We start from the raw sequence: 18,973 nt of genomic DNA, 5'->3' as shown, positions 1-18,973 counted from the left end.
CCCACCTCTGAGTCTGTAACGTCCATCGCGTCCACGCCTTTCGTGTGCCTGTTTTGCCCGTCTCCATTTTTCAGGGGGGCATATTGGCAAGTGGCTGTTACAAATCACTCTGTCCTTTCATTTCAGAATCTCAAATCGCTTTGAAAAAAAGGCACAGAAATTTTCCTGGGAAGTGGGAAAATATTTTGATTTGAGAAACAAGACCGCTGAAGATGCCCCGGAGAGCCAGCAGTGATCTGGGTTGGAGCATTGCTCCTGGCTCCCTTGCTGAAACCATTGGACAGCATCACTCCATCCAGGGGAGGAGTTGTGGCCTTGCACCCTGTTCTCACCGCTCACCCGCGCTCCGCCTCGCTCAGCACGCACTTCTTCTTCCTCCTCAGTCTTCTTTTGTATTACAGTCACTCTCTACTTGCCTGACTTCATATCAGTCATGATTTTACATGGAGCCTGAGCTGCCCATAACCCTGGCTGCTTTGCTTCCTCTGCTACGTTACAGGGTCAGCTCCATCCTGACCCACAGCATGAAAGAAAAGCTGCTTTGGAAACAGCAAAATGAACAAGCCTTCTCTTGTTACTCTTGTTTCCTGGCTGCTGCTGAGCGAATGTGACACCCGTCCAAAACTCTGCATCCCAAATGACGCTTGGGGACCCAAGTGAAGCTCTGAAATGCTTCGTTTTAGAAAGGAAGTCCCTCTGCTGGCTCTGGAGGAGGAACGTAACATGAGGGCTGACTGCTGCCGAACGTCAGTGCCGGCTGGTGGGAGGCTGAATAAATGGCTCAACTGGTGTCATGGATCTGTTGAGGCTGTCAGCATCCACTGGTGGGATAACCCAATTTTTAGGCTTTGAATCTTATTTTTTGGCCTGGTTCCTTGACAGAGAGTGCAGAAAAGTGTTCTGGCAGAAGTGAGGTGGGCAGTGAGGTGATAAGGTCCTTCAGCTGTAGGCATCTCACAAGCCCTCAGGGATGATCACAGGCTACCATCAGTGTCCTGGCTAGGTTCGTGGGCCACCCCTCATTAAGCCTTGGTTTTGGCACCTGTAATAAATGAGCCTCGTTCAGCCTTTTGGAAACCTAGGGAAACTCCCAGAGGTGCAGCAGGGATTAAATTTGATCTAGTATGTTACAGGGGGAAGCTGAAAAGTGTACTTGTCCCTTAAAAGACAAGAAAGTACCTTTGGGTGAGCCTTTCTGTTTCATAAGCAAGCGGATGAGAGGGGTCAGAGAGATCCTGGCGCCTGTGGATGATTTTGGCCTTCAGCTTGATGTTGGTTGTTAAAAATATTTTCCCAGATGTATTAATACGACCAGACTGGATTGCATCTGAGCTGAACATTGTGAGCCTAAGGCAGGACATAAATATAGAAGCAAAACAGCCTGACATAAGAGTCATCTGTCCTCTTCTACACAAGAAGTGAAGGGGAAGGAGAGGGAACTTACTCTGTTGCAATTTTTAGACACTCCCAGGCATTAGCCTGAGCCTCAGAGAGTGCCTGCACCGGTGTCCTGGGGCACAGAAGACCCCACGTATCCCTCAGCTCCTAGCGTGCTGTGCCACAGGACTGCGCACTCAGCACATTTTTAACCCGGGGTTAGATTTGCCTAGACAAGATCTGCAATTGGGAATGACTATTTGTTTGATGTGTTTGCCTAACAGGATTACCCTTATCATAATGATATAGCAACCTGGCCTTGGCAGAGCAAACCTCAGGGGCTTGAGGGGTCAAACCCTCGCCTCCCTTGCCCCAGATATGCACAGCGTAGCTTGTCTCTTATCATGCAATATCTAGCCGGTGCTTTGGTTGGCATTCAGTGCTCCGCTTTTGGAAAGAGCAATTGTGCCATGTACTGCTGCCTGCTGACATCACGCTTGGCATTTCTGTCTCCACACCTGAAAGAAAAAAGATAAATCAATAATATTCAAAGGTTAGAAAAATGATGCAGTGTTTTACAATTAGAGAATGGGATGCCTTCCCTATTGGGAATTGCTCTGAGCAGGCGCCTGATTTAATTCAGTGTGAATTGGTTGCCCTCTGGCTCTCTAAGAATAGGTAATGAACCAATGAGTTGTCTGCTTTTTGTATTGTATATTGTGAATGTGCCTAAAATCATTACAAAAGCACCTGCTTGTCTATAAAAGTGTATCTGTGATTATTAAAGTTTGCGGACTTAAAAGACTCGAGGAATACGTAAGATGAAAGACCCATTTTCCTGCAGATAAGTAGGATAAAGGCATTGCTAAAGCAGAGCCTGACTGCACTGATGATGGGCACCTAGGCTTGTCCACTCCAGTTTCTGGCCAGGGTGGGGGGCACCTCCTTGCTCCCCAGTGGTGTCATTTTAACCCCAGCACTTCTCAGGCCAGCTGACATGAGCCTGGCCTTACCAGCTCACCCGGCTATTTGTGGAAGCAGAACTTGCCGCTCGCTATTTGCCAGTTCCAAACCAAGCAGGATCCTCTATTTATAATGTGCTATAATTGGCTTGAATGAAACCTGTGGCTCTCTGGGCTTTAGGGCTCCAAGACTGCTGGTGCAGCAGCACCCTAATTCCCAGGAATGCTCCTGGGGATGCCGAGATGGCTCTGCATAAAGCCGAGGGATGCGTAGGTACATAGTGTGAGCCGTATGTTCACAGGCTCTTGGTTTCTGGAGCAGGCTGTACTTGTCAGGGCTGTGTAGATCCCCTTCTCTAGATGAGGTTTGGGGGGACAGGTCCTCTTTGGAGCAAGGCAGAGAGACATCTTCCCGCTGCAGCAGCATCACCGTGGAGATGCTCAGGTTGCCGCAGGGAGCGTTCCCCTAACCATCCCGTTTTTTTCCCCCTCACGGCATTTATAGCTGGGATGTGAGCCGGGCTCTGCAACTCAGAAATGACCTGTTCAACCATCGGGCCTAAACAATTTGAGTTCACCTGTGATTACTGTATATTTAATTTTGGTGGCGTGTGTGGCTGTTCACACCCCGCTGTTCAGAGCGGAACTGTTCTGACCTCATAGCTCATTGCAGGACAAACTCCTCCTAGCTAAGACAAAGCAAAGCAGCCACCTCACTTTTCTTTAGAAGGAGATGCATATAGTATAATGCTTACCCAAGGGTTGTATTTGATCTGGTTTTGCTGTAATAAATCCCTCTGCCATTTGAATCGTCAAACACGATAGATATAAGGCCAAGCAGAAAGATTAAAAAAAAAAAAAATTGGCTAATGCTTTGCATGTCTTTGAGGACTTATTTTTATTCCCATTTGTTTGTTCTCTCTGCTCTTGGCTGCTGCTGGGTCTGTTGAAATAACAAACAGGGATGAGGAAAGAGGGCAGCTCTGTCATGAGCTTCCTTCGGTGGGAAGCGGCTGCATTACAGCAGTTAACTCCAACGGCAACTGCAGCCTCAATAGGCAGCTGTTCATCTGTCGCATACATCCCAATAGGAAACCTGCTTTTTTTTCTAAAAAAGATTGGATTATCAGGCAAAAACCTTTTTGCTGCAAAGTGGTGTTTAGAAAGAGTCTGTCTTTCTCTTTCGCTTTGTAAAAAATAGTCAGAAGTCTTCCAGAGCTGCCTAAAGCTGCTCTGCTGCCAAGAAAACCTCCCAGGTCTGGTGATGAGGCCTCTGTAATATTTCTGGTTTCTCTGTAATTATTTTCTAATGAAATTTTCAAGTACAAGTACAATCAGGAGGTTAGACCATAGCGAGTTCGCAGTAGAGTTTTTCAGTTTGCTTTTTCTTTTTCTAAAACAGTAGCTGTCCCCTATGTAGAGGCAGTAAGATAATTTTGTGCATATAAAGGCACCTAAAATCAGGGTGGCAATGCTTTTTACCTGCCAGATTCGGCCCTAGCATCATTTTATGCAATTCTCCATTTGGAAGCATTGCTTTTGCATTGAAATTATTGTGACTACCTGATCAGATTTGTCCATTAGTATGTCTCTTCATGGCTTATTAAGTGGCTGAGGGATTAGGGTGCAGCTCCCCTTGCCAGGATTTCCCTCTGCTCCTGCACGTGCCATTTAGGAAAATGGGAGGGCTGATGTTTCCAGGGTGTTGCCAGTATTTTGTGATGCCTCCAGCCCAGAAAACAGAAATTATAAAGGGCTAAAAAGGTCATGTAAAGTAACGGGGAGATGCGATGCATGACAAAAACAAGCCAGGTATAAATAGTGAGGCTGGTATAAATAGTGAGGCTGAGAAACACCCGAGCCCAGCTGCTAAGCATGGCAGAAAGGTCGGCTTGCTCCCTGAGCCGTGCAGGGGCCCTGGCAGTCTGCTTCCCTTTGGCTCTGCTCCCTGGACCTCTCCCGTAGCCCTGCTCGGACACCGGCACAGGGATGGGCTCTCTGTCACCTTCCATCTCGGCAGTGGGGCTGCCCTCGGTGGGGCTGGAGCAGCAGCCGCCGTTGGCATGAAGAGCATGTTTGGAGCACACGCACTTTTTTTATTGCAGAAAGGTGTGAAGCACACGTGGACAAGGCCTGGGGCTCCTTCAGACGTTTTCCCAGTGCTGCTGGGGCCGCGGAGCATGGCATGCCATGGAGGCTGGGCAGGGCGGGCGCCCATGCCGGCCACGCAGCCCGTCTGCGTACCCACACGCCAACGTGGTCCGTCGCAGTCCAGGGTTGTTTGATGGGCTCTCGGGAGTGCTGCCGTTTGGCAGCTCACCCGGAGCTGGGTACGGCAGCATCTCCTGGAGCGCCTGACAATGCGGGTGGGAATTTCACTTCTATAAAATGGGAATTCTTACTAAATCCAGTAGGAAGGCAGGTAACACAAGCAGGAGGAACGGTCTATGCATGGTGAGCTACAGCTCCAGGGGCTGGAAATGTGAATAATGAAACTTTCCAGAGCTTTATAGCTCATGCTAAGAAGTGTTGCAGGAGACAGACAAAATACTCAGGCTCCCCTCTTCACATCTCTGCTTTGTTGCTGCCAGCCTTTAGCCCCACTCTTCTGCCCCTGAACCGGGGATGACAGAGTAAGAATTGCCTGTGTCCCAGTTTGCAGCCAGGTATTTCAGCTTAAACTAGTGAGGAAAGTGGGTCTGGGCTAATACATCAGTGTAGTGTGGTAAAGGGATGTAGATCTTGGAGTAATGGCTATGCTTGGGGGAAGTAATGCTGTTGGGTTGGGTTTTTTAAAATGGTGTCAGCATTTGAGATCCCTTATACCTGTGATTGGGTTTAGACCACAAGAAACATGAAATTTCATATCAGTTTACCTTGGAAATCTTGCTGCTGTCTTTGAGGCACAAGTACTCCTGGAGACAGGCTGCTCTTGCAATTCATGTGTTCTGTGTAGCAGAAAGAAAAACATTTTGGCAAGGGTTCAGGCACCTTTCTCTGTTGTCGTGGTGATAAGTGCCTGATAAGAGTTCAAGGTCTTTGCTTGCTTGTATAGAATAAAAGCAGCTTTTCTTAAGTTGCTGCTGGCATCCGTGAGCTCCCCGAGGGTGCTGGTTTGTTGTTCCCAGCGTCTGGGCTGTTCTTGGTGAGTAAGACAAGGTTGTGCTGTGTGGGTTGTAATTTGTCCTACATCAGAGATGAGCTTCCAGGTTTTCAGTCTCTGGCATGCTGCAGTGACTATGCCATGGCAAGCATTTGGGTGAGCTGGAGGCTCCCTCCGAGGGGCTGGGGCTTCATGGAAGGAACGTGGGATGGTGGCACAAGCCTGCTGCAGCTGGTAGCTGGCTGCAGTGGTCCCTGGAAGCAAGCCAGGGATGGCTGCTGTTTTAGAACCATCACTAGGTTTCAGAGTTAACAGCCTAGGGAGATGTAAAGGCAAGGCAAGCCTTCCTGGTGCTGCTACTTCCAGCTTTTTGTCACCTCGGGAAGATGAGACTGGTTCTCTGATGCTCGGTTTGTGCTCTCAAAGACTAAGTGTGCCTGAGGACTGGATTTTTTTAGGAGGAGCGTAAGGATGGTAGTGTGGGGAGATGTGAGGCAAGTTCAGAGCAGCGAGATGTGACATTCAGGCTTGCTGTCCGGGCTCCGGTGGGCTGAACCAGATGCCAGGAGCTGAACTCAGGTCACCTGCAGTGGGAGGATGGAGCTGCATCCACTCTGCTCTGCTGCCTACCAGCCCCTGCTCTCACGGGGCTTCCCCAGCAACGTCTGCCTGACGCCGTGGGTAACTTCCCAAAGCTGGAGCCTCAACTGCTTTCGTTTTTGCAAAGGCCTGTTAGTCATTTCCCACTTATAAACAAACATTTCAGAGACACTGGAGAAGCTGAGCCACCAAGAGGACAAAGCTCTGTTGCTTTTAAAGTAGCTCATTCATCAGTGAGTTTTATTGTGCAACAGCTCAGCCACTGACGAGTTGAAACCACCCTCTGCTTGTTCTACCGGGAACAGGAAAATGTGCTTCTTGTGTGGGCTGGTTTTTCAATCTTCAGTTAGACTTCCACTTTAAAAGTGTTGTAGATGAGTTGGCTTTGTTCTGAGTTTTTTTAATTTTTTTTTTTTACAATTTTTAAAAAATATCTTTTATTTTTACGTTTTCATATTTTTTTAAAAATTTATTCTTCCCCTTTCTTTTGCAGTGAGGCCTGGGTTTGTCTCACTGCTTTTCTGCTGATGATCCCATGCTGTCTTGAGACCTTTCCTTCTTCCTTACATCCAGAGGTCTCCCTGGGTTTCTCTGAGGAGACTTGCATTGGTAGGGCAATGGGGATCTGAGGCATGGTTGTTGCTGCAAACTAAAGGCAAACAATTCAAATCAATCTTTGCAAAGGAGGAATCTGCTCACCCATGTTTAACTGCTCTCTGGCTTTGGCACTTTTTTAACCTTCCTTTCTACTTGTGTGACCTGCCCGTAGGTGTGGGCTCACGCATTCCTCCTGCTAACCTGGGCAGGGCATCGGGTGCCTGGTGCGCGGTTCCACGCTGACGTGCTTCTTGAAAATCCGATGTGACTGAGGGCACGCACAGCTTGGGGGTGAGTTATTGCCAGCTCTCCTGGAGCATTACCGAGCAGTGCTGGAAGCGGCCCCGGGGAACAGCACTCTTGCAAATGATCAGCCAGCCCCTTCCTCGAAGAGCCCCTCGGAAGAAAATGTTTGTAGGGCTTAAAGGGGAAAATTGCTTTACCCAAAAAATCCCAGAGAGCGCTAAGAATTCAAAAAACAGTGGGAAATATTTAAATTAAATTTTTAGCAGCATATTGGCGACTTTAGTTAAGAGATTTATTCTTGACTCATTAAAAAAGAGCCCAACTTAATTATTGACCTAAATGCTGTCTCGCGAGCGGCGGAGGCTGCAAGCCTGAGGCAGGCAGAGCTGAGAGCTGCGGGGCTGAGCCGGACCCCCCGGCTCTCACCTCTCGGCAGGTCCCACGGCCGCCGGCCCCGCTCTGCCCACGGGTCCTGGGCTGGCACGGGAGCCCGGGACGGGCAGCAGAGCTCCGTCAACACGGCCTGGCTGGTGCTTGCTGCCGAGCGCTAGCTGGGTCAGAGTCTTGATAAACCTAAGCCAAAACCAAAGTGCGTTTGGCTGCTGGGGACGGACTCGCTGTTGATTTTTGTTTTCCTCAGCTCAGCTGAGTTTCGCTCTGAGATCTCCATCAACGAATAGATGCTCGGTGTCACGCTGTCCTGCCTTAGCTCCTCATCCCGGGAGGTGTGTGCTGCATCCTCAGGCCGGCCCTGAGGGATGCGGGGCCTCTGAAGGCTGCCCAGAGCAGCAGCTTGGGACCTGGCTCAGCATTTAGCTTAACTCCCACTGAAGGGGCCGGGGTTCACTTCAAAGCTCAGTGTGTGCCAGGTGGTCTCTCAACTGGGACACCTACTTGACTGCTGGTGTGAAGAGTGTGTTGCTCTGCTACATAAGCCTTTTAGGTTCCCTCCGATTTACTGTACTTCGGTAGGAGCTAGAAAATAACATTTTCTGCTGGACTTCCCCCTCTGCAGCAAGGGCCTGGCTCTGTGTCCATGAGGCAGATTCAAGTGTTCAATTTGGGTATCTCCAGTGACATTGGTCAGGCACAAAAACCATGCGATCCAAGAGAAGCAAAATAATAATTTTAGCTACCTTACCCCAAATGTCAGACTCTTTCTGTCTTTTTTTTTTTTTTTTTTTTTTTTGTTAATGATTTTATTTTTAGGGCTCTTTTTCCTAAGCTGCTTAACACTAGGAAAACCAGAAGCTTGTTGTCATTAAATTGGGACCACGGAACAAATCACCAGGGCTCCTGCCACCCGACCGAAGCGGACCTGTGGCGCTTCTTCCAACCTGCCTTGCCGCAGCAGCGAGTGGATCAGCAGCCAAAGGTTACCCCCTGCAGTACATCTAAAGCTACTGCAGGTATAACACGAGCTGGATCTCATTTATTGGTGTCGATTTTCATGTTGGGAAAAAAAAAAAAAAGGGAAGTAGAAAAAAAAGCAGCTGCTCCTCTAAAATCCAGAGTCAATTCTACCGACCTCAGTAAAAGCGGATGGGGTTGTCAATGGCATGAAGGAATCGGCAATTATTGGCACTGTTCTACTTTGTGGGACCCAGCTGGGAGTTTCCCTGGGAGATACGTTAGGCCAAGGATCATGGTATAACGACTAGATCCACAGGTCAGGTCCAGATGTAGCTTTGCCCCTCACCCGTGACCAGGCATGAACAAAAAAGGGGCTAAAAGTTTATGTGGTTCAAGGGACAACTGAGAAAATTCATGGGGAAACATGCTGAGGGACACTAAGGCTACACCGCAGCCGTTTGAATTGCCTAAGAATCAAACTGTTGGAGGCAGTGGGGGTTTTTTGGGGAAACACTTTTGTTGATTCTCTGTTCTTGTAGTACCCCCTCCTCTGGGGGCACCTGGGACTGACAGACCTTCGAATGGTCCAGCCCCACAGCTCTTGTTCTCTCATAGGCATCTGTGCCAGCGCTTCCCAAAGCAGTTGGGGCTTGCTGTTGCTGCACACTCTTGCCAAATTTAGGCAAATGCGGCTGAATGTATTACACAGAGGTCACAGCTAAAATGTCCTTTCCAGCTTTACCTGCTTAGGTCCTTTTCCAAAGGAAAATTGAGCTCCTGAAGAACGTGCCGGCCTTGTACCTCACCTGCGCTGAGGTCTGCCCACCTGTGCATCACCTGCACCAAGGTCTGCCCATGCTTCAGAGGCATCTACCCCAGTCTATTGACCGGTCCCATTTTAGGGATGCAGTGGGGCTTGGCCAGCAGTTGGCAGGGGCTCATAAAGCGGTTGGGGCGCTTTGTCCCCCTCTAGCATGCACATACAGACCCCTTGAGGTCTTAGCTGGCTGCTGGCACAGCCCTCAGCATGGCACAGCCTGCGTTTTCTCATGTGAAATTCAATAAATTCAGCATTTTCAGGACCTTTGCATAATCAGGGTTTTCAATCTTCTCCTTCATTGCCTTCTAATACACCCTCCTAACAATTAACTCTGTGTGTTGGGAGAACGCCAAATGCAGGGTAAAAGACTTCGTTTTTCTTTCCCATAATTAAATGTCGTGTTTGCTGCTGTCTCTCCCACTCGATTAAGTGTCCGTGCATGGTCTAAAATGCTCTTTGGTGAATTAGCATAAGGTCTGTCAGGATTCGACCAATATTCTGCTTCCCACTGCATCTGTGCAGCTCACAAAGAGCAGCGTTGACTGGCAGCAGGGGCCTGGAAATGGGCTGTTCCCCCGGCCTTTTGTGGGGGGAACGGGCTTAGGCTGGGGGGAGCACTGCGAGGCTGTGTGCCCACCTCCCCTCGCCCCCTGCCCAAAGCAGCCATGCCTGGAGATGGAGCCTGCGACCCTCCACGTGGCGTCGTGGCTGCGCTTGGCTCGCTCCTGCAGGAAACTTCTTGGATGTCAGAGGAAACAGGTTTTTACTGCAATTCCGTAAAAACCACTTGCAAAACCTCTCCTGGGTCTCCATCCATGCTGCAGGCTAATTGGGGCAGCCAGCTGATAAAAGAATCTTTTTTTAATTACATCTAAAGACACGTTGGAGAGACATTCCCCAAGCCAGACTTGGGCAACATCTAAAGCACTGCAAGTGACGGCAAAAAAATACAGTAGGGTGTCACTGACTAACGGATCTGTGAGTTATGGGCTGCGAGGTGCAGCAAGTATAGTAACTTTCTACCAGTTTGGGATGAGCTGGAAGCGAGATAATGGTTGGGGTCCTCAGCACAAGACGAGCAGTGTGGTAACCCCAGCTGGCAGTCCTGTCCTGGGGAATGGCTCGTCCCTGCTTGGGATGTTTCCCCAAAAAGCATTCTCTGGAGCTAGTGCCCCTGTTGCCACATCTCCCAGGGCTGCTCCGTGCCACCAAACTCCAGATAGAGGGTGCTGGTACGTACCTGGGCGGTATGACTTTTCAAAGAGGCAGCATACTTCTGCTCAACTTTTTGGCACAGCCCCAGCTCCTGCCGGGGGTCTGTCCCTGTCTCCATTACATCCTGCAGTGCCCAGCCCTGCTCTTTAGCCTCCAAAACGTTCCTGGAGCCTTCTTCCCCCACCGTGCTCATTCAATTGCTCGATTCTTTAATTTTCATAATTCTTCAACTTCTGTTTCATTACCAAGTTCAGAAGTAGTCTTTCTGATACGGGAGGATGGGTAATTATAAGTTGGGAGAAGACTTAGTGGTGAGGGGAACAGAGCTGGCACAGAAACCTGGGATGTGGGTGCGAGTGCCAAGCCCTCCTTGCCTGGATGGACCTCCGCTCCCTGAGGATGGACCTTGCTGGGTGGGATCTCCGACCACTGCTATTTCCCCACCTCCTCCCGCATCCCTCTCTATGTCCTTTGGATAAACAGCCGCAAAAAGGGAGCCTTTGTTTCCAGCAGCGTTGGGGGAATGGCTCGTGGTGGTACAGATAACCCTGCCTGCAAACCAGCAGAGAGGCTGCAGTACAACCGGGAGGGTACACAATGAATTATTCACCAGCTGTTTCCTCTCCTTTCAAGACATTTGCTGTAAAACCAGGGGCCAGAAGTGGTGCATGTGAGCTGGGTAATCAACCACACAGAAGGAGTTTGAGCTTTTGGCTCGCTGGGTACTCAGTCCATCCTGGTCACGAAGACCTGGTTTGTGCAAATCTGTGTCTGGACCTCCACGGTGTTTGACTGTGGGTGGCCCATAAATGTGTTTTCTTCGCTCTCTGGATGCCTGCTGAAGACCTGAAAATCTGATTTACAGAAGCGCCAGGTGCCCGCAGCTTCGACAGACATTAGTAGGAGCGATGCTTTAAACATACAGAGAGAGTCATGGTGCCACACACCCCGATGACTCAGGTCTTGGGGCTTTCTGCTCGGGCCCCTGCAATTAATGGCTGTTTGAAGCCTCTCCTTTGTGTGCCCCAGTCCCAAAGGTGGGGATAGCGACAGCCTTCCACTCCTTGGGCTGCAGTTAAAGTAGATGCTCTCAAGTCGGTGGAGCGCTGCGTTGGTGAGGCGCTCCGGAGAAAAGCCCATGAGGAGAAAAGACAGGTCTCCATGCCTGTGTCCAGCACTGAGAAAAAATGATGCTGAGCAAGTACTGCTCAGTCTTAGGGCTCTGTGTGTGGTTTTATTTCTGCCTCTGGCTGAAAACCATTGGCTAAGGTGTGAATAAAAAGCATTGCTGTTTTTTTTTTTCTTCAACCTAGCTATTCAAATGGCCATGAAAAATATGTCTGTTCTTTTCTTCTATAACCTCTTACAAGGTCTCAATTTTAGCCTCCACTCCCCAGACCCCATAAAATAAATGAGTAGAAACACCGAAAAAATGAACAAAATCCCCAAACATAGCTAGTTTGTATTCTGAGTGTCTTATTAAATGTATATTTTTTAAAAAATCCCTCTCCTTACATAAATATGTGATCATTTACAAATCTGTAACTAATTTTAAGCTGTTTGAAACAGCCTTATAGTAGAATGACCTAGAAATAGAGCTTTACAATGGGGTGCCAGATGACGATACTAAAGAATGAGAACAGAGCAGATATGAAATACCCGTATTTTAAAATATTCAAAGAAGTTATGCCTAGAAAATGTACAAGTTTCTAAGAAAAAAAAAGGTGAAACTGTTCATTTATTTCATATATTTGGCTTTAAATAATAAGAATATTTTCCCCCTAGGTGTTCAGCACCCTGCCATACCCGGGAACCGAGCACTCAAACCAGGAATCAGCTGGCTACACCACCTTCCTCTCCAGCCTTTCACCTTCTAGCAGCGCGTACCCCAGCCTGCTCTCTGCCAGCACCTCCACCTTTACGGAGCAACAGCAGAGACCTGAGAGAGGTTACTGGAAAAGGACGGTATCCTCTTGTACTGCCTCGTCTATTTACATAACAGCTATCTTGGAGCCGGAAAGCAAAGTCTTTTGTGCCTGCAGTTTCAAGGGAAACTCATAGCGGAGGGCGGGGAATAGAGGAGTGGACATCAAAACAAATGGGCAAGCACATTGCATTTCTGTTCCTTGTGCTGAATAATGATGCACAGTGCGCTGAAAACCTGCCCTGTGCGGCCAAGTCCTACCTGATCCTCTGGCCCTGCTGGATGCAGGGGGTGAGAATTGCTTCCCAGCCTCCTGGTTCGCATGCTGACAAGGTCTAGGCACGAAGTTGAGACTGGTCCAGCCATTCCCCAGCCCCGGTCTGGTCCTATTCCAAGGTAAGAAGAGCAAGGTTAAGTTCTGGATCCTCCTTTGTCATTGCCCCCAGGACAGGAGCATCCTTCACTAGTGCTCTCCTGCTCCCACGTATACCTTTGTCATTAAACCAGAGGGTGGCTCCAGGCTTTGCCTCAGTCCAGAGGAAAAGGGAGCCTGTCTCCCAAGGGAAGGTGGAAACAGCTGAGCTGGTAAACAGAAAATCCAGGCTTGTCCTGGCTGTGCCCAGGCTCTGGTACCCATTCCCTCTGCAAGGAAGTGCCTTCGAGAGGGGTTAAAATGTTGCTGCCCCTTTGGTGGAGACTGAGCTGGCCCCAAAGCAGGGCTGAGCTCCTGCTGCTGCTGCTGATGGTGGGTGCATGATGACAACCTACATGATTACGTTCCCGGCAGTGGGTATAGCAACGTGTTGCCAGATGATGAGACCTCACACAGTCTCAAGGATGCTTTTAGATTTGTCTATTAATAACTCCCTATGTTTTCATTACTGGGAACATAAATATGTATCCCCAAATGCTCCTGATCATCACAGACCTCATCAGGCTGGGAGTCGATAAATTGGTGACTGATTTCAGTTCTGTCCAATGTAAAGTTTTGTGATTGATCAGCATGGCCGGAGCCCTCCTCGCCTCACTTCTATGCCAAAATTCTGGGTGCATATGCTTATTACAGTGACAGGCTGGGAACAAAGCTCAGGAGAAAAGCTGCAGGAGCTAGGCCAGTCCTGGAGCAGGCTGGCATAACTTCAACTGATTTGAATGTGAATTAACACCCATTTAGGCCAGGCCTGGAATTTGCCCCTGGCATGGGCTGGCTCTCTGCAGCTTCACTGCCCTGGGTCGTTTGTGCCCCAAAATGCTGTTTGTGGAAAAAGAGCTGAGCAAAAGCAGATCACGGTGCCAGCCTGAGCTGTGATTTTGCCTATGAAAAATGTGACTAATATGAGCAAGTCTTTTCTCTTGTGATCTAACTTAGATTTTAACTTCTGTTAAAAATTGAAGTAGTTAATGAGTGCATACAAATGTGTGTGCATGGGATGCAAACACGTAAACTCCCACCCATGAACACACACTCTATATACTGGCTGATTCTAGTATAAGTGTTTTGTTTCTGGATTTAAAATTCCTCCAGATTTAGTACTTTTGGAGTTGAGATTTTGTCACGCTGTACACAGGCCTGCCAAGATGCTCAGTGCAAATGTTGGATTTGATCTGGTTGCTGCCAGTTTCTTGGGTGATTTGGGATCTGGGCTTTGTCACGTAGTCCTGTCTCTGACCCCAAAAGTCTCTTTGGGCTCTGGACTACCTGAGCTGCTGGTTTTGGGGTACATGGGTATGGTGGTAGGGTCCCTCCAGACTGGAGATAGGCATTTCCACTTCCCTCAAGGGTGACTTTGTAGTGTCTTGTAGCTGTTGGGTGATTAAATTAAAGTGTTCAACCTAGTGGCAACATAGGAGGGACATCAGCGACCCCACTGATGGGAACACGCGTGCACGTGTGTGTAAGACCAAATACAGCGTAATGTCTAGCAAGAAGATATTTGCAGATGACAAATTAGATCTGCTGAGACAAGAGCTGCCCTGGTCCCTCCACAGCTGGTGGGACCATGTCCCTGTGCCCAGCACTGACTCTCCATCCTCTGGTAACATGAAAATCACCAAGGGCCAGCTGCCGCCTCCCTGCCAGCTCAGCTTGGATCTGCCAGCTTCAAATATCACCCTGAGCCATTATCTGTTACAAATGCAGCTCTTCCTGGGATCAAAGAGAGCAACCGCATGGAGAAAGACTTCTCAGGGCTTTGACTCCATCCCCGCTGCTCAGGGCAGAACAGCCACCCCCGGGAGCGACAGAGGACACAGCCATGCCCTGCCGAGGTCCAGAAGAAAATGGCACTTCTGGGCACTCTCCGGCCGCTTTTAAAAGTCTTAATAATTTTAAGGCCCACATTTGGGCTAAAGTAAAACAAATCACAATTTTGGGAGTCCATATTCTAGTCACTCATGTGAGAATTATTTTAGGACAAAGAGCAGCGGCATCTGCAGTCTAGTGTGACACTCTTTGCAAGTATTAGTTTGGTCTTGTTGCTGGGGGGACTTCCTGGAGAAAGGAATGGCAAGAAGAGAAACAATGTAAGGAAAGTGGATAAAGAAACTGGAAAGCAAAGGTCTTTTCTCCCCTGGTGTGTTAGAACCAGAGTCCTATCTGGAGGTGGTCTTCACCAACGGTGGTGAAATGTCTCTGTCTAGATCTCCATGCCTGAGCACAGAAGGGGAGAGAAGAGCAGTTTTGGCCCCAGAAATGAAGAAATAGGAGGGTGAAATTATGCTTTCCTGCTGCAAAGTGTAGCAGCCACCCAGCCTCACGTGGAGTCAGCCAAAAGCCTACTGCAGTGAAGAGCAAAATGTGGCTGTAGCAATGCAACCACTTATCGAGCTGGAGAGGGTCCGAAGTCAACTAATTTGGTAACAGCATGTTTGTGTAGTGTAATCCCGTGTTAGTCTTTAAAATGTTAAATCAGGAGTGAAATCAAGATTTTTCTCACTGCTGGATTTAGTTCAGGCTTTCCAAACGGGATAACACAGCAGAGTGCCACATTCATCGGAGTTGTTGCATTTCATCCCATTTGATTTCCTAGTTTGTCCTGAATAGCCGAGGACTTTCTAATAAAATAGTTTTGTGCTCTGGAGGCTGCTCAGAGCAGGTCGTATTAAGGAACCATGGATAATGTTTCAGAGAGTGTCTCAGAAACGAGAAGATGTACCTCAAACCCGGGCTGCAAGCCCCGGGGCTGTCGAACATCATGCTTCCTAGTCAAGCACCGGTTTTCCCCAGCAGGGCCGAGGCCGTATGAAACAAGCTATAGGTGAGATCACTGCATGGCTGGGCTCTGCTTTTAGGGGCCAAGAAACTCCCTTAAAGAACCAGTGCAAGTTGCAGGGCAGAATGTGCACTGTGCTGAACTGGGTGACACTGGTTTGGAGGCTACTGGTACACGGGGAACAGCGGGAGATGGTGTTTCCTAATATTTAGCCCCCATGTGCAAAGGCTGTCACAGGATGCATGACTCATACTTAATGGGCCTTCAACTGTTTTTGTTGATGTTGCTGTCCCAAACGGCCTGGGAAAGGCTGGTCAGGAGAGATCCCAAGGCGGGCAGCCCATGCGCAGCCTCCTCTGCCACCGCCGCAGCAGGGCTGGAGGGCGGCCACGCCGGGGGGAGAGCAGCGGGCTCAGGGGCCACGTCCGCCCTTGCCTGCCTCTGCCTGCCTTGGTCCAGGCGCCATCCCCTCCCCGAGGTGGGAGAAAGGCACGCGTGCAGTGGGAGAACTTTTCTGGGAATCCTTTGCCACCGGGGAAATCCCCCCGGCTTCCCGGCCCGCTCCTTGGGACAGGTCGGACGGAGGCATCCTGCGTGCAGTGTTGTGAAATCGGATCTGTTTTTTTCTGTGACACAGATCTCATTTTACCTGTCCGTTTCCTACCCATCAGCAGCTCAAGGAGCCAGCTGTGTCTTACGTTGAGCCCTTGCTTGAAGTCAGCGGTGTTTCTGCAGCTTTCAGTCGCAGATCTGAGTGCGCTGATGACTAACAGCTTCCACACGGACCCCTCCATGCGTGCTGTCTTCTCCATCCCTTGTGAAACAGAGACGTATGAACAGAGAAGGAAATCAAGTAAGTGACAACGATGACAGCCTGGCACTAACTGAATGACTCAGCAGACACCCTGTTTTCAGTTATTTACGTTCAATAAACCCAATCTTCAGGGTTGAATTTTTCTTGTTCAGTTCCCATCGGGTGCTCAAATCACACACAATACTTTGCAAATATAGATTTCCAAAAAAACAGTAAGATGAATAGTTTTAGCGCAGCTGGTTCTTGTAATACTGTTCTGGTTTCAAATATTCAAGAATCCTTTTAGAGCCCCACGTCCTCATTCCTGGTATTAGAGTCAAACCTTAGCTTTTATTTTATTTTAAATTCTATTCCAGCTCTCAACTTCTAGCTTATAATTTTGCCCTAGAAAGGCTTAGGAAATGAAGAAATTAAAAGACACTTTCAAATGCATTGTTTTTAACATCACTGATGATTTTTACATTAGATAATTTGAGCCTGGCGTTATCTTTAAGTGCTGGAATCGCAGCTGATAATATATAATATAATAATAGGGTATTCAAGATAAGGTCCCTTTTAAACAAGTAGCACACAAGGAGCTGACCAATATTAAAACCTCTTGAAAAAAACCCGTGACACAAAAATAGCTGATGTGAGTGCAACCCAGCATAGTTTCTGCCTGGTTCTGCAGGATGCTGGGTGGGCACAGACCCAGACCCAGACCCAGACCCAGACCCAGACCCAGTGAACCTCACTTGCCTCTGACCCCTTGTATACCATCAATGCCCAGATACCCACAGCAACCACCTGGATTGCTAAACCCCTCCCCAGGTGGGTGGTTAGAGCTTTCATTTAGACAGAAAAAAACCCTCAACAACCTACAGATTGGCCTTCAGGTGATTGCTCTTAGCTATTCGTGCTGGCTATAGAGGGCACCTAGAAGCTGGGAGGTCTAGTTTGGGAATCCTGGAGAGGAGGTGTTGCCTTGGGGCATTGCTCTTTGCTGGTGTGTTCAGTAGTGGTGTGGCAGTCCTGGGATTTGGGCTGGGGGGAAGCTTGTTTTGTTAAGCTTTCTACCAGGGGCTGAGCGGTGCCTGCAGGGAGCCTTCTCTGCCTTGGAAGATGAAGGTGGGCTTCCACCTCCCTGGAGTGTGTAAGAGCTGAGCTGGGGCTAACGAGGCTCATGTGTGTTTTGGAGGATGCAGAAGCGAAGCCTGTGCAATGTTTGAGGGTTGGAGAGCTCTGCATGCCTTAACAATGGTGAGTTCAGTGTGGGCTGCTCCCTGGTATGGGAAAACTTGCCCATCTAAATCATTCAGAGCTGGGACCCAGGGAGCAGGTGGGTCCCGGGGCAGTGGGGGTAGTCTGCAGTGTGAGGCTGGAGGAAGGCACATGTGCTGGCAGCTGGCCTCAGGGGACATCTCCCAAAGGTTCCCTATGGTAACTAGTCAGTGCTTCCATGGTGCTGGTGATGGATGCGGGAGCAATGGTTGCTGCGCTGGCTCTGAGTCTCCCTGGCCAAAGTAATTATTTCTCTTGGAAGTTTCGTCTTGCCACTTTGGATGTTTTGCTTTTAGGCTGATTTGTGGCTGGGTCCAGCCCTTCCAACAGCGGCTGAACACTAACAGCTGAAGGCTTTACAGTAATATGCTTAGTGTAATAAGATTTATTATTTTAAATGCCTGATTAAAAGCCCTAGGGACTGGAATTCTCCCTCTCATCAGGGCACCGGCAAGTACCCTGGCACCGGTGGGTGAGGTTACCTCTCCCCCAGCAACCACCGGTGTTGTACACCTCACTCCCACATCCAGCCTGCTTTTAGGTGTAAAAAAGCATTTTGTTCTGTTCCTACCACCCTTCGCTCCTGGTGCTGGTTGCATCAGGGGCTCCTCTGACGTGGATTTCTGCCCTTTGAGCTGGATGGCCATTGCTGAGTTGCTTCATCCTTGCTGGGAAACAGGCTGTACGTGAGGGCACTTGTAATGTGGGGCTCTGGGGCACAGACCTTTGCATCTGAGCAGCTGTGCTCACAAGGGGAGTGGTGCTACAAAGCACCTGTGCATTGCAAAATTAGCCTTACGTGTAACGGTGCTGTGTGTGATGTGCCCCAGACAGGGGGAACAGGCTCAGAGCGAGGTGGGAAAGAAAATATGTTTCTACTTCTAGCAGTTCAGCCTTCAAGCTCCCAGACAAAATATAAATTTCAGCTTGAAGATAAAGTATATTCTACTAAATGTCTTCAACTATATATTTAAACTGTACCAGAGAATCAGACCAGAAATTTAGAAGGTAATTGAATCTGAATATTAAACCAGCAATTCCCCAGAGGGGAAATTTTTTCAACTTGTCTGATTCTCCAAGGAGATGGTATTCCCAAAGAACTAATTTTGTAACTAATGATCAGATGAAATAAGGCTCTATCAATGGTTTACAAGACCTAACTTGGCACTAGTTGAACGCATATGGAATTTGTCATTAGTAATAATGAAAAAATTGTTTGAAACTTTCTCATTGAACGTGCATTTTTTTCATTGAAAATGCACTTGTAACCAAACCCCCTTCTCCTCTCAATCTGTGAGGCTGGTAAAAGATGATTATGCCCTCTGTAACCTGTCTCGAAGGAGACCCTACCTTTCTATAGCATTTTCCTTTTATTTGAAGACCTTATTACAGAAGCTGATGGAAGTTGTCATGACGTGAGCGAGAGACAGAAAAGTTGCCAAATGTCTTGGAAACACAGGCAGCTACTTCTGGGAAAGCGGATGGCTAAG

General features: G+C 48.6%; 2 long non-coding RNA genes across 2 annotated transcripts in view; one reads left to right on the top strand and one right to left on the bottom strand.

The window, feature by feature from the left end:
* Nucleotides 1-1,842: 1,842 nt before the first annotated feature.
* On the bottom strand, nucleotides 1,843-12,569 carry LOC115338627. The gene is made up of 3 exons (XR_003922459.1): nucleotides 12,459-12,569; nucleotides 5,216-5,287; nucleotides 1,843-1,895 (listed from the first exon to the last, which is right to left on the bottom strand). It is a non-coding gene; the product is annotated as an uncharacterized LOC115338627 (long non-coding RNA).
* Nucleotides 12,071-18,973, top strand: part of LOC115338625 — a 39,768-nt gene continuing 32,865 nt past the window's right edge. Inside the window, exon 1 of the long non-coding RNA XR_003922457.2 lies at nucleotides 12,071-12,593. This is a non-coding gene — a long non-coding RNA (uncharacterized LOC115338625). The remainder of the gene's footprint in view (nucleotides 12,594-18,973) is intronic.

This window comes from Aquila chrysaetos, chromosome 2 (genome assembly GCF_900496995.4).
Source record: "Aquila chrysaetos chrysaetos chromosome 2, bAquChr1.4, whole genome shotgun sequence".
Classification (NCBI taxonomy): domain Eukaryota; kingdom Metazoa; phylum Chordata; class Aves; order Accipitriformes; family Accipitridae; genus Aquila; species Aquila chrysaetos.
Note: the sequence above shows the minus strand (reverse complement) of the source record. Positions and strands in the feature narration are given on the sequence as shown.